At 37.6% G+C, this 14,335-nt stretch overlaps 1 protein-coding gene across 5 annotated transcripts in view; it reads left to right on the forward strand.

Moving 5' to 3' along the window:
* The window catches only part of atosa (atos homolog A), an 81,793-nt gene that overhangs the window by 33,179 nt on the left and 34,279 nt on the right, over positions 1-14,335 (forward strand). The window contains exons 1-2 of one of the 5 annotated variants that reach the window (XM_059952765.1): positions 3,138-3,186; positions 4,712-5,132. The exons of 3 other annotated variants lie outside the window; for them this stretch is intronic. The gene's annotated coding sequence lies outside the window, so the exon portion shown is untranslated. Of the gene's footprint in view, positions 1-3,137; positions 3,187-4,711; positions 5,133-14,335 lie in introns of those variants that run through there. One more of the 5 variants, XM_059952764.1, reaches the window with a different exon arrangement.

A 14,335-nucleotide genomic window follows, 5' to 3' on the forward strand; every position in this document is an offset into this window, starting at 1 on the left:
CCACATACCGTGGAGATCAGAAATAACATTTCCACCTTGTTGATAAACAACATTGGCACAGCTCAAGGATGTGTGCTTAATCCACTCCACTGCTCTCCCTATACCCATGACTGTGTGGCTAGGCACAGCTCAAATACTATTGTTGGCAGACTTCAGATGGATGATGAGAAAGCGTGCGGGAGCGAGATAGATCAGCTGGTTGAGTGGTGTTGCAGCAACAGCCTTGTGCTCAATGTCAGTAAAACCAAAGAATTGATTATGGACTTCAGAAAGGGTATGACAATGGTACACACCGTGGGAGGGATCAGAAGTAAAAAGGGTGAGCAATCTCGGATTTCTGGGTATCAACATTTTTGAGTATCAACACATTGATGCAGTTACAAAGAAGGTACAAAAGTGGCTATATTTCTTTAGTAATTTGAGGAGATTTGGTATGTCAACAAAGACATTCACATCTTTGTACAGATGCACTGTGGAGAGCATTCTGTATCGCCATCTTTTATGGAATACCACTGCACAGGATCAAAAGAAGCTGTAGAATGTTGTAAACTCAGTCAGCTCCATTATGATCACTAACCTCCCCAGCATCCAGGACATCTTTAAGAAGCGATATCTCAAAAAGGCAATATCAATCATTAAGGACCCCCATCACCCAGAACATGCCCTCTTCTCATTGCTACCATCAGAAAGGAGGTACAGGAGCCTGAAGGCACACACTCAATGATTCAGGAACAGCTTCTTCCCCTCTGCCATCAGATAATCTGAATAGACATTGAACCCATGAATGCTACCTCACTACTTTTTTTTCTGTTTTTGCATTATTTGCTTAATTTAACTTTTTGGTAAGTATATACTTACTGTAACTTACAGTTTTTATTATTATGTATTAATGCACTGCTGTCGCATAACAGGTTTCACGACATATGCTAAACCTATTTCTGATTTTGAATTGATATGAATGGGCTTGTTGGCCCTATCAGCTACACTGGTGAAGAATTCTTTCAACATATGCAGGTCAGGGATCAGATTTAGGTTTTTTTTTATCTTATATGCTTGGGCTTCTGTACCTTCTGTCTGATGGTAGTAGCAAGAAGAAGGCATGGCCTGGATGGTGGGGGTCCTTTGATAATGGATGCTGCCTTCCTTTACAGATATAGTTGGGTAGCAGGGAGTTCTTTGCCAGCAAAGTATGGATTTTAATTTTTAGGGTCACAGAGTCAGAATCCTAGAGCACAAAATGAGTCCTTGGTCTGCCACACCCATGATGACTTTTGCCCATATATTCTAATCCCATTAGGACCGTACCCATTTCTGCCTTGCTTATTTAAGTGCTTGTCTAAATTCTTCCTAAACACGATAATTGTATCTGATTCCCCACCATCTCTTCCGGCAGTGCATTCCAGATACTAACTACTCTTTCATGTATAATCTCTTCTGGACTGTTGTTGTTTTCACTTAACTTGTTTAGTATCTCAACCATCACCTAAAGGGAAATCAAGGTTGTGTAATAAAATCAGACACTATGCTGGAAATGTACAACATAGCCATGGTGGTCACAAAGCATAGTGGTTAGTCAGGCGCTGCTATGGCTCGGGGCATCAGATTTTGGAGTTCAAATCTGGCATCCTCTCTAAAGGGTCTGTGTACTCCCTCCCTATGGAATATGTGTGTTTTCTCCAGGCGCTTTGGTTTCCTCCGATGTACTGGGGAGGTTAATTGGTCATTGCAGATTGTTCTGTGGTAAGGTTAGGGTTAAATCAGTGTTGGTTTTGTTGGCATTTGCTGGGGGAGTGTAGTTCTAAGGGCCGGAAGGGCCTTTTCTGTGCTATATTTGTAACTAACTAACTAAATAAATAAATATCTGGTTGTATCTGCGGGGAGAAAAACATAAAGACCATGTATTATTTCTCAGCATCCTGTTCACGTCCATTTCAAATCTCAATAATAATCTTGAGCCCCCAAAATCACCTTATGCCCAGAAGATCAGATGATTCTTACATATATTTGTAATTTCAGTTAGAATTTAAAAATGTTTTTCCATACTTTTCATTCAGGACAATGAGACAAGCTACCGTTTTTCCAGAACCTTAACATTGAATAAAATTGTCATGATCTGTTTGGAAGCCTAAGAAGTAATCATGCCCATTCAGATATTTATTTTGATAGGCTTCCAACAGATTTATAGAAATCGTAAGTGACAAATAACAGTTCTAGCTGGTCTGTAGTTTATTATCGCATATCTTCTTTCATCTCAATTAATAAAGTGACAAACCAATATGACAAAAATATAACTTACAGTTAATGTGCATTAGTGTTCTGATAAATTGCATTTTCTTTTCCTTTGCCTTTTAAAATTTCTATCCTATATTTCACAGCCAACTGGAACCAATATTCTCTCAATAGTATCTATAGGTTTGAATAAGGAAGCACAGATAACAGTTTTGCACAGACCTTGTGTGTAGTCTGGCTGGCTGGATCTTGATGAATTGGACTTAGGTCTTCAGAAGTAATGCTGAGTGAGCAAGTTCTTGACTCGTCTTAGAAGTTGTGTATCAGTCTTTTCTGCTCAGTTTATTTGACCGCTGCAACTTGAATGTGGGTCATGTGGGTTGGAAGAAAAGAAAGCATTGTCATGCTAAGCCTGAACTTGTATTTGCCATGGTAAGCCATGAAAGGGAAAATGCAGATTCTGACATCACTTGCTGATTAACAGGGTAGTTGTGTAAAGCAGTAATTATCTGTGAATATGCAGGCATGGCCCATGAGAGGAAGGCAGGATTGTACACGTAAGGTTCTGCTGGAGCTAAATCAACATACTTCAGATTAAAGTCAGTGTGCATATAATTTAAAAGACTCTCAAAATCAAATTGCAGGAACAAACAATTTATTCACATCGACGTAAGAACCTCTGAACCAATCATGGATAATGAAGATGATACCACTACAAAATTCAGTAGTGTAGTTTTAATTATGGATGTACAGAGAGCAGGAGGACAGCATGTATTATGTAGTGGCAAATGGGGTTAACCCCAGTTGTCGTCACACATGTTTTGTACACAACAAGATACAGTAGACAGGACAATTGACTGTCATAAACTCCAATAAAGTGTTATTATATATTCAGGTCATGAAGAAGATCATGCTGAAGTAGAATGGATAATGAACGCTTTTTCTGTTCTTAACATGGTAAGCCATGTGTTCACTTTTATCAAAAAAAAGTTTTTGAGAATCTTTCAATTCTTTTAAAGTTATGTTATATGGCATCCCAATTTATAAACTAATTTCTTGGACTTAAATGATATGCTTCATGGAGTCAATTCAAATTATTCTGGTTTGGAAGTAAACAAAATTAATTGCTATGATACCCAACAGTAATAATAAATGTGGTATACTATAATTAATGTTAATATTAATGAGTTTTGTGAAAATACCAAGAAAGCTAGAAGCAACTGTTGCTCATTCTTTCAAATCAGTGAAATTCAGTCTGCAGTTAAGACTTGTACCTTTTCCCACTACTCTCAAGCATATGGGACATGATTTTAGGGATGTAGCGTTGGTTAATGGTAAAGTTCAAAAGGTCTGACCAATGAATTGAATTTTTTTCTCAGAAAATAAAAAAAATTCCTCTTAATTTTTAATGGCTAAATTTCATTCTGCCATCCAACAAAATCAAATCCTTGAACATAACTATGTAGGAATAAGAATAAATAGGAACATTTTTCCTCAGTCAATGAAATCATATTTGATCTGCAGCCTAACTTCACATATCCACCTTTGCCCATGTTCTTTAACTTGTTTAACTACCATAGATTTAAATTAACAATTACCATAATGTCATATCATTCACAGAAACTTCAATCTCCACAAAATTGAGAATGGAGCAGTTGGTATAAAGGTAGATGCAAAGAGACAGTGAGAAAGGATAAACAGAGTAAAGTTTTAAATGCAGTCAGTTGGATGGATTGAATAATGTCTACTTTAATGCAACAAGTATTGGGAAAATAGGGTGATGAACTTAGAGCATGGATCAGTACGTGGAGTTGTGATATTGTGACCATTTCATAGATTTGGCTGTTGCAAGGGCAAGTTTGGCTGCTGGATGCTCTGGGGTTTTGATGTTTTAGAAGGGACAGAAAGAGAGGTAAGAGGTGGGATTGCTAATCAGGGAAAGTATCACAGCTGCAGAATGGAAGGATGTCATGGAGGGATCATTTATTGAGTCAGTGTGGATGAAAGTCAGAAACAAAAAGGGAGTAATCACTGTTATGTTTCTTTTCTATAGACCTTACCCCCACCACCACCCCCCAAAGCAAGAGACACTGAGGAACAGATTGGTAGGCAGATTTTGGAAAGTTGAAAAATAATACGTTTGTTGTCATGGTGACTTCAACATCCCTAATACTCTTCAGATGGGGCAGAATTTGTTAGATGTTTGACATTTTTGGCTCAAACAGAAGGCAGTTTATTCATACAAGAGCTGTAGAACATTACATGGATGAGTGTTTGCAGCCAACAGTGAAGCACGCAGAAGTTCCCTGCAGATTTGGGGTTGCATATCTGCAAATAGAATTGGTGACCTTTATATTCCCAGATGAGGATTGCTGTGTCACATTGACTCTGATCAAGGAACAGATCACCAATGTGAGTGTTTGTCAGGAATTATATGGACTGTATAACATTGAATAGTGTTTTCTTTGTCCGCATCACCCAGAGTCATCAGGACAAGTAGAATGAATGAATGGAACCATCAAATGACAATTGACTATCATGAGGAAGGTGAATCATGGCCTCTAGCTCTTCTCATCGTCTTATGTCACGTTGGCGCATCCTCAAACAAGAGAGCTAAACGCAAGGCATCCTACATCACAACCGTGAGCCCTCGATCTCAGAGAGGCTGTTGAACATGTTATGGCAGACAGTTTAGTTAACCATTGTGCAAAATTAACCCAAGCTGTCCAGTCCACTTCTCAACTAGTTTCTGCCACTTGGGAAGAGCCATCAGAAGGAGGTCACGCTCTGATTCCCGGCGAGTGTGTCCTGATTAAGAAACTACAGAAGGAACCACTGGGAGCTGGATGGGAAGGTCCTTATCAAGTGCTGTTAATTATCAACTCAGAAAGTAGAAGATATAAGTAAGTGGCTATATGTTATGGCTATAAGTTCCCATTTTATGTTCCCCAGTTCCACTGCAAGCGAGCTAAAGTGCTACCCGATGAAGATAACATGCACTGTGGTTAATGTGCTAGTAACCTCTTGATCACAGTGCCTGCGCTGCTGGGCAACAGTGTGAAATCACTAACCAACCAGAAGACTTCAAGCAATTTGTCATCTACTGGACATTATGAAGTTTATGCTAATATTATTTATTGTTACATTTTTGCCAATTTTCCCAAATTATAATGTTCCAGTTGAGGTGACTCATAATGTATACTTGTATTATTGATGAACAGAAATATATTACAATTCAACAAAGCACCTGTCAAGTAATCAGAAATGGTCTAAGTTCATGGAAAAAAATGTGCTCTATATACAGAAATGGAGCCTACACCTTTCTTCCCTGTAATTGGTTAGGATCTTGTTACCACACCGTGAGCCTCCGCGTCCAGCTATCTTCCCCACCTTCAAAAGGATCCTATCACTAAACACATCTTTACCTCCCCCTTTCTCCATTTTATGCAGTACTCATTCTCTCTCATTCACTTATCCATTCACCCTTCCCCATTGATCCTACCTCTGGCACTTCTTCCTCCAAGCAGAAAAAATGCTGCATCTGCTTACTCACTTCCTTCCTCAAGAGCCCCAAACAGTCCTTCCAAGGGAGGCCACACTTCACCTGTAAGTCTGTCAGGGTTATCTACTGTATCCAGTGTTCCCAGTGCAACCTCCTCCATATCGGTGAGATCCAATGTAGGTAGGGAGATGTCTTTTTCAAGCATCTTCACTCCACCTGTAACAGAGAGGATTTTCCAGTAGCTAACCGTTTTAATTACACTTTCCATTCCCAATCCAACATTTTGGTCCATGGCCTCCTCTAGACCTTAAGACATAGGAGTAGAATTAGGCCTTTCAACCCATCGAGTCTGCTCCACCATTCCATTGTGGCTTTTATTATCCTTCTCACCCCCATTCTCCTGCCTTCTCCCCATAATATTTGATTCCTTAATAATCAGCTTCCATTTTAAATACACCCAATGATCTGTTCCTCACCACATCCACTGTATCTAGGCCTTTCAATATTCAACAATATTTCAATAATCTACTAATCTACTCTCCACTTGGAGGAGCAGCGCCTCATGTTCTGTCCAGCAGCCTCCAACCTGCCAGCATTAACATCAATTTCTCCAATTTTCAGTAATTTCTCCCCTGCTTCCCCACCTCCTCCTCCTCTCCTCCATTCTCCATTCTGGCTCCCCTCTTACCTCTTCTCTTCTCCTTCCATGTCTATCACCTCCCTCTGGTGCCCCCTCCTTCTCTTTCTTCATTCTCTTCTCTTAACAGATTCTTTCTTCTTCAGCCCTTTATCTTTTCTGCCTATCACCACCCAGCTTCCCACTGCATCTCCCCTTCCCCCTCACTTGTATTTGTATATCACCTTTCAACTTGTACCCTTCCCCTCCCTCCCCCCTTCTCTTTCTGGCTTCTTCCCCCTTCCTTTTCAATCCTAATTAAAAGTCTTGGTCCAAAACACCAACGGTTTATTTCTCTCCATAGATGCTGTCTGACCTGCTGAGTCCTCCACCGTTTTGTGTATGTTACAATATATGTATTGAAATATTATTCTGTGTTTAAAAAGCACTACATTTTATGGATCAATGACAAATGTGATACAAGCATTATCTTAAAGTGCACCGAAGTCTAGATTTGGAGTTCTAAATTGTTATTGGCACCAATTGTTATATTAGTCATTGAATAGAACCAGTTTCATTAGCCTTACAGGAATATAATTCTGTTCATAATATTTAGAAGTAAAAGATCTTGCTCTTCTAGATTTACAAGTCAGCTGAACACTCAAGTGGAATTGAAAACAAGTTAAATGCATAAAGCTGGGTGAACTATAGGAAAAGTTTAAGTTGGCTAGTGGTCATTATATCTCATGAATTTAGGCAAAGTGTCTCTATTGATTGGTATTGTGAATCATCAGTAGCTTGTTAATGTTTCATGATTCTATTGCATTGAATTAAAATAAGTGAAAATTTCCTTACTCTGAAAACTGAGTTCTAGGAAGACTGATATATCCAAGTTGAAGAGTGTTTAGATTTCTGTATTCAATTCAGGGTATAAAGTTAGGGTGGGGAGGTAGAGTTGAAGCGAAGATCATTATGATTTTAGTAGTTTGTAGAGCAAAGGTTGGTGTAGGCTTCTCCAATTTCTTATGTTTTTGACAACTTCTGTGCGGTAGTTAGTAAAAATAGAACATGACCATGAACCAGCAAGACATCGAAGGCATGAAAGTGATTGCAATTTAGTTTGATTCTTCAATCTCTGAAACAGTGTATTGTGACTTCCATCATTAGCATGGTTATTTTAGTATTTGTTCAGTTTGGAAGCTCCATGACAGTCACTAGCTGTGATGCTGCGCTTGTCCCTTAGGAGAGCAAGCTAAACTGGAAATTTACCCTTTGCTAATATCAGAAATAGGATAACCACATGAATATTTGGCATACCTGACCTGGTACTGCAAGCTTTTCCTCTATTAAGGTGGGTTGTCTGCCAGGTTGATTTTGATTGAGAGCAAAGGTTATGACATGAACACCTAGTAGCAGAATGGGGTTTCAACAAATGGATGTGGGTGTGACGACACCCTGTAGGTGCTGTACTTGATATTTTGTATTCATCATTATGTAATGGATTCAGCCAAATGGCATTTACTTTGATCCTTTAAATTCTCTTTGGTTCCATTTACATACTTCAGATACAGAAGCCTTTATGTTTACTGCTTTTTAAAGTTAATTTATCTGAAGGGAAAACAATGAATTTGTCACAAGCTCAAGAATTCAGACACCTGCTAACCAATATGTACCAAACATTTTTTCACGAACATGATCATATGTGGCTTTCTTAATTTCAAAGGCCACAATTAGCAAAGTGCTATTACAGCTCGGCGCTTTTTGTTGTTCAATACCGACGTGGTTCTGTAAGGAGTCTCTGTATGTCCTCCCTATGGAATGCATGTTAATTGGTCGTTGTAAATTGTCCCATGATTAGGTTAGGGTTATTCATGTTTGTCAGGGGTTGCTGGGATGGCATGGCTTAAAGTACCAAAGGACTGTATCACCGTATCACTACATAAATAATAGGTTAGAAATTTTTCAAGCACAAATTTAAATTCTGGTGTTACATTATAAAATGTAAGTACGTAAATCAAATATGGTCTTAATTGTTTACAAATTTGCAAGTAATTGACTTTACCATATCTTATACTTTTGGCAATATAGAATGTACTGTATCAGCTGATGCTGAATACATTTTGATTTGAAAGGCTTCATAAAACCGTAACTATAGTCAGTAACATGATACTACAGGACAAACATAGGAGCTGGCGGATGGTTATCTGCATGGAAAATGCTTTGAATTTCTTCCATGATTATTAGCAAAGTACATAGAGCAGTGATCCGTGAACTGAGATCATGTTTGTTTTTTTTGTTTATTAGTTTCAGGATTTCAAGGTGCTAAATTTACCTACTTTTGTATTTTAATGCACAGATCCCAAAATTACAATGATAGGTGTTCACTTCCAATTGAAGTCCATGAATTGGGCAACTAAATGCAGCATGATTAAGTTGATGAAACTTAAAATGGCTGAAGTATGTAACATTGTACATTTCAAACCCACTTTACTCAGTAATTGGAATATATTTATATCCAGGTATTCTTGTGTGATTTGCTGATGAAGGTTTGAGTTTAAAAATAAACCTGGTAACTGTGGTACTTATGATCCACGAAATAATTAGCTGTCCTATTTCTCTCTGCTATCAAATTTGAACCCTGCCCGGATCTGTTCTGAGTCCAGTTATTTATACAGTTAATGTCTTTTCATTTGTTCCAGTGATGGCTATTCTTTCAGTTTTTCAGGACATGCTGCCTAAGGAATTCTCTGCCGGAGAATACTTTTTTAACCTCCATTTAAGACCATGCTTAAAACCACTTCCTTCTGTTTTACCATTCTCTTTAACCTTTCAAATTAGTACGAAAGTTATATTCCTCACTGCTCTGTCATGGGCCTGCATCATTCACATTAAATGGACTTTACAAACACAAGGCTGTTGCCATAGAACTCAAAGATGGGTGATACACAAACTCTTCCAAGGCTAACTCAGTGCTTCCATTTGGGCGGAGTGCTTGGATACACAAATATTTTGGAGGAAGACATTCCTCTAAAACATTGAAGTTCACCTGAGGTCATAGTGTATCAAGTTCTCTGCTAATAAAAGAGCATTCAGAAGAATTGTGTGCATTTAATTTATTTGATCAGTGTGATAGTGCATTAGGCTAAATACTTCAAATTTTGAACCTAAGGCATTTCATTAGATGATATATAGTTAACGTTAAATAATATTAAAGATAGTGACACACAGGGTGTGTTGTGTTTGAGACTAAATATTCCCAGCTGCCTACATTCACAATTACATCAGCATTTAGGAGCTTAGCTGCTTTGTGCTTTGTTTATAAGAAATCCGTTCAGCTTTCATCTTGTTTTTTATTGCCTGACAACCCAGTTTTTTCCTCTCCTGCTACCAAGATTGTCATTGAGGTAACCCAATTTCACATGTATTCTGTAATTTCGAATGGGATAAAATGGATAAAGGGAAGGACTTTTGCATTTGCTTTCTAATGCTGTTTCTTGTTCTGTTATCTTGAAATCACTAAAATGTATTGCGACATTGTTTTTATCTGCTTTACTCTCTCTATAATCGTATTTTGATAAGTTTGTTGCCATTTCAAATGTACATTCAAAATTATTAGCAGTTTCTAAGAAGTAAGAACAACTATTTCAAACTCCTTAAAAGAAGCTCCGCCAAAAATGAAATTGTTTAAACACAATCTCTTTCCCTTTCATTCAAAATACATTTTGATCACTTTTGGTGCACTAATGACAAATGTGAAGTGTACTTAGACTTTATGTGGGTTACAAGCTGAAAGGAAATACATATTTTTGACTGAAGGGTTTGAGTTACTGTGACATAACCTGATTATTTCCCATCTGTATATAACTAGTTACTGGCTATATGCATTTACTTTAAGTAAATATACACTGTCTTTTGTTTTGTGCTCTGCCATTGTTTTATTTTGGTATGTCCTAAGAATTTCCTTAAGTTAAATGACCTCTTTTAGCTATCATTTGAATTTGTACAAGCAGTGTTTGGTGTGTACTGATGGCTAAAGTGATAAATAAGGCAATCACCTTATTTACTCTCTTGCCATTTAAAACACACCTATTCTTAAATCATTCTTATTTATTTACATACTTTGTTTCAGAAAATTGATCTGTACTTTTATTCTTTAAGACTCGTGAAGTATAAAGGTGATCACATCTTGTGAGGATTGACTGGATAGATCTAGGAATGATGGTTTCTCTGGCTTGGTGGTCACAACTAGAGTTTACACAGTCTCAAAATGGGAAATTAGCATTTCATAACAGAGAAAGGAAAACATTCCTTCTGTAAATCCTTGAGTGAATCTTTTGAATTTTCTACTTAAAGGGCTGTGTCAAGGCAGATCAATACATTTTTAGATATTAAGGGATATGGGGATAGCACAGGAAAGTGGCCACGATAAAAGATAAGCAATAAGCTTATGGAGTGATGAAATAGATATGAGGGACTGAATGGCCGACTTCTGCCTCTACCCTAAACCTACCCAAGGTTACAAATCAGGTGTCAAAATACAGAGCTTTTTCCCTATCATTGGAACAGAAGTGAAAGATTACTGTATTTGAAACAATTAAATCAACCATATTTAAATATAAAATGTTAAATAGTTTCTTATTTAAATACTAGCTGGCTAACACCATTGACTACTACTGCAGTTTTATGAGCTTTAAGCTTAATAGTTTTATATTTACTAATATTGAATCTATAAAGTTAAAACCTGATTCTTTGGACTGTACATTTTCAATCCGCAAAAGAGGCCAATGCCTTCTTGGAAACAGCATTATTGTCACTAACTGTATTGAAATTGTGCATCTTTTAGCCTATATACAAGCTGTGAATGTTGTAATGTCTCAATAAACATCAAATGTCTTTTTCACATGAACAGAATGTTTGCCAGTCTAAATAATGACTATTTGCTAGCAGTGCTTTGATAACAAAGGTTACTTCCTGAATTTGCATGTTCTTGCCAAGAACATGTATTTCATATCTGTAATATAAATTACTTTAAAACATTGAAACATACATTGAAATGCATTGTTTACATTGAAAACCAGCACACCCGACGATGTGCAGGAGCAGCCCACAAGTGTGCCAGCATAGTGTGCCCAAAACTCCAGGCTCGCTGATGAAAATACCCTGAACAATAGGCCTTGGACTCTGGTCTCACCAATTCACAAAACACAGGGGGCATCAGACCTCGTTCCTCCTAGCAGCATGTGTTACGTACTCCGTAACTGGGTGTCAGACCAGCAAAGACAGAAGTATCCGTTGGAGTCTGGTGGTACTATATTTAAAGGTGTTTATTAATAAAAATAAGCAAAACCATACCAATAATGCAAATATACATATAACACAAGTTAGCAGTAATAAACCTAAAAGTGTAGGAATAATAATAAGCAATAATAAACAAGCTCTATCAATGTCTAGGGGTAAATGAATTGTCATAGGATATAAAGTTCAGTTCATGAGTGCTGAGATAGTTATGCTTGTTGAGTTGTAATCGTTGGAAAGAGAGTAAGATGTAACAGCAACTGTTGCGGCAGGCAAACCTTTTTTTGTGGCTTTCTTAATCCGTCATATCTTTGTGGTCATTCAGCTAGACCGTTCTTCTGTGGTGGACTCGTCACCCTGGCATGAGTGGACACACACACACACAAGTCCCCACCGGCCCTGCTGTAACACTGTGAGCTTTACTGACCGATCTCCTGGTTCAGTCTCCAAAGCCCCCACCTTTCTTGTGGGTCCACAACACTCGGTCAGTGTCCACTGGTGTGTCTGAAGGGTGTCTTCCCAGACCTGTCTTTTATCCCCACTCACAGGGTCTCAGCTATCCATCAACTCTGAATGACCGTGTCCATCAAATCATGCCACTCCTACAGTCCACTGAGGAATGTTAACGAGCAAACTATTGTACTTGCAGTGAAACAGTAAATAATTCAAAAGGAGACACAATACAGTTAATCAGCAATATCCCTCTCTCTCTTATCTGTCGCAGATGTTCTTGCCTGTTTTTCATCTCTCTTTCTCATGGTCAGTATAGCAACAGTAATAGTTCGTGGTTCTCGGGGGGGATAGTTAACTCTGTACCCCATTGTCCATCAGGTCTGTTCATCACTCATAACACATGGAACTCCCAACTCTGGAACCTACCAACAACTCACTGATCCTGGGGGTGCCATTAGCCTTTGGCCATAGTGGTCTACCAGTCTGACATCTGGCCATATTTCCCGGCCTGGTCCATGGATGTGTCATGTTGTTGGGCTTTGAGCACAGACCAGAAACTTTTATTCAATAATTCAAGTTCTGATTAATTTTGAATGTAATTGCCATGTAAAGTTCTGCACAGAAATTGCACATTTCATGCTCTGTGACAATTTTTTTCATGTTGTTTTTCTTTCTTGGTCTTCTCTTACGTTTAAGCAGTTCTTTACAATTTGAGCATATGGTTCTGACAAATTTTCACTGAAATGTTCTGAAAAGGTTGCATACTTTGTATTTTGAATAGAATGTTAAATCAAGGCTTGTCTTTTTCTTCAACCTATTCAGATGGATTGCACAAATCCAGGAAACAAATGATATCTTGCTGACATGGCATGTACTCATAAAAATGTGTATAATTGAACAGTAATTACTTAAAAGTCTTGCATACTTTTCCACAGAATTTTGTTTTAAAGTTATTTTAATTTTATTTGAGCAGAGCTGTTTTTTTCTCTCATTTTTTAGAAAAGACATCAAGTTCCGATATCCCTCCTCAATTAAATAATATGCAGTTTTCTGGGGAATCAGTTTAAGAACCTTATATTAATTGTTTTGTAAAACAACTTCCTGTTTATTGTTAAGAGGGCTCAATAAAAGCCACGAGTCAGTGCAACAAACAGGCACTGTGCTATCCTATTCTGTTTAAATTAAATAATGTCAGGTTGGTTGTTATGTTCACTCTATTATTATGTAAAGACAAGCTCTATTGATTGAAATAAATGAAATTCATCGTAACTGTTGTCCTTTATTCAGATAATACAAAATAAAGCAGCCAAGTGTCTGCTTTGACTTCAGAGAGATTTAGAGAAGTATGGATGCTGAGGTGATGTAAAATTATATAGTAGTGCCATTGTACTGGCCTCTTACTATTTTATTGGATAAGCAGTATTAGCCAACATTTATCAACATAAGGCATTCTGATAACCTAACAAAAATGACAACAAATTTGACATCAATCCAAAGCTACACACACAAACTGCTGGGGGAACTCAGCAGGCCAGGCAGCATCTATGTAAAAGATTATAGTTGATAGTTTGGGCCAAGACACTTCACCAGTCCTGATGAAAGGTCTCAGCCCGAAATGTCGACTACGCTCTTTCCCATAGATGCTGCCTGACCTGCTGAGTTCCTCCAGCATTTTGCATGTGTTGCCTGGATTTCCAGCATCTGCAGATTTTCTCTTGTTTGTGATCTATTACGGGTCTAACACATTGTAAGAGATGGCTATTGTGGACTGTTGAATTTCCAAACTTTTATCAGAATGGAGATATTTTCTTAATAGTAAGAGATGATCATCCATGTAGTTTATTGTGGATCAGGTGAAGGATTTTTTTTTATCCTTCAAGAAAAGGAATTCTCTCTTAATTTGGTGTACACAGGAATTATTTCAAAAGTATTTATACATTTTATTAGCAAGAAACAAACTATGCATTACTAACGTAATCTGAATAGCGCAATACTTATCTAGAGTGTTAATACAAGATTATAATCAGTAGAGTTTGTAGATAAGTGATGACATTTTTTTTTAGTATCAACACTTAAAGTGGCATGCGAAAGTTTTTTGGGCACCCCAGTCAAAATTTCTGTTACTGTGAATAGTTAAGTGAGTAGAACATGAACTGATCTGCAAAAGTCATAAAGTTAAAGATGAAACATACTTTTCAACATTTTATGCAAGATTAGTGTATTATTTTTGTTTTGTACAT

Source organism: Hypanus sabinus, chromosome 28 (assembly GCF_030144855.1).
Source record: "Hypanus sabinus isolate sHypSab1 chromosome 28, sHypSab1.hap1, whole genome shotgun sequence".
In the NCBI taxonomy this organism is placed as follows: Eukaryota; Metazoa; Chordata; class Chondrichthyes; order Myliobatiformes; family Dasyatidae; genus Hypanus; species Hypanus sabinus.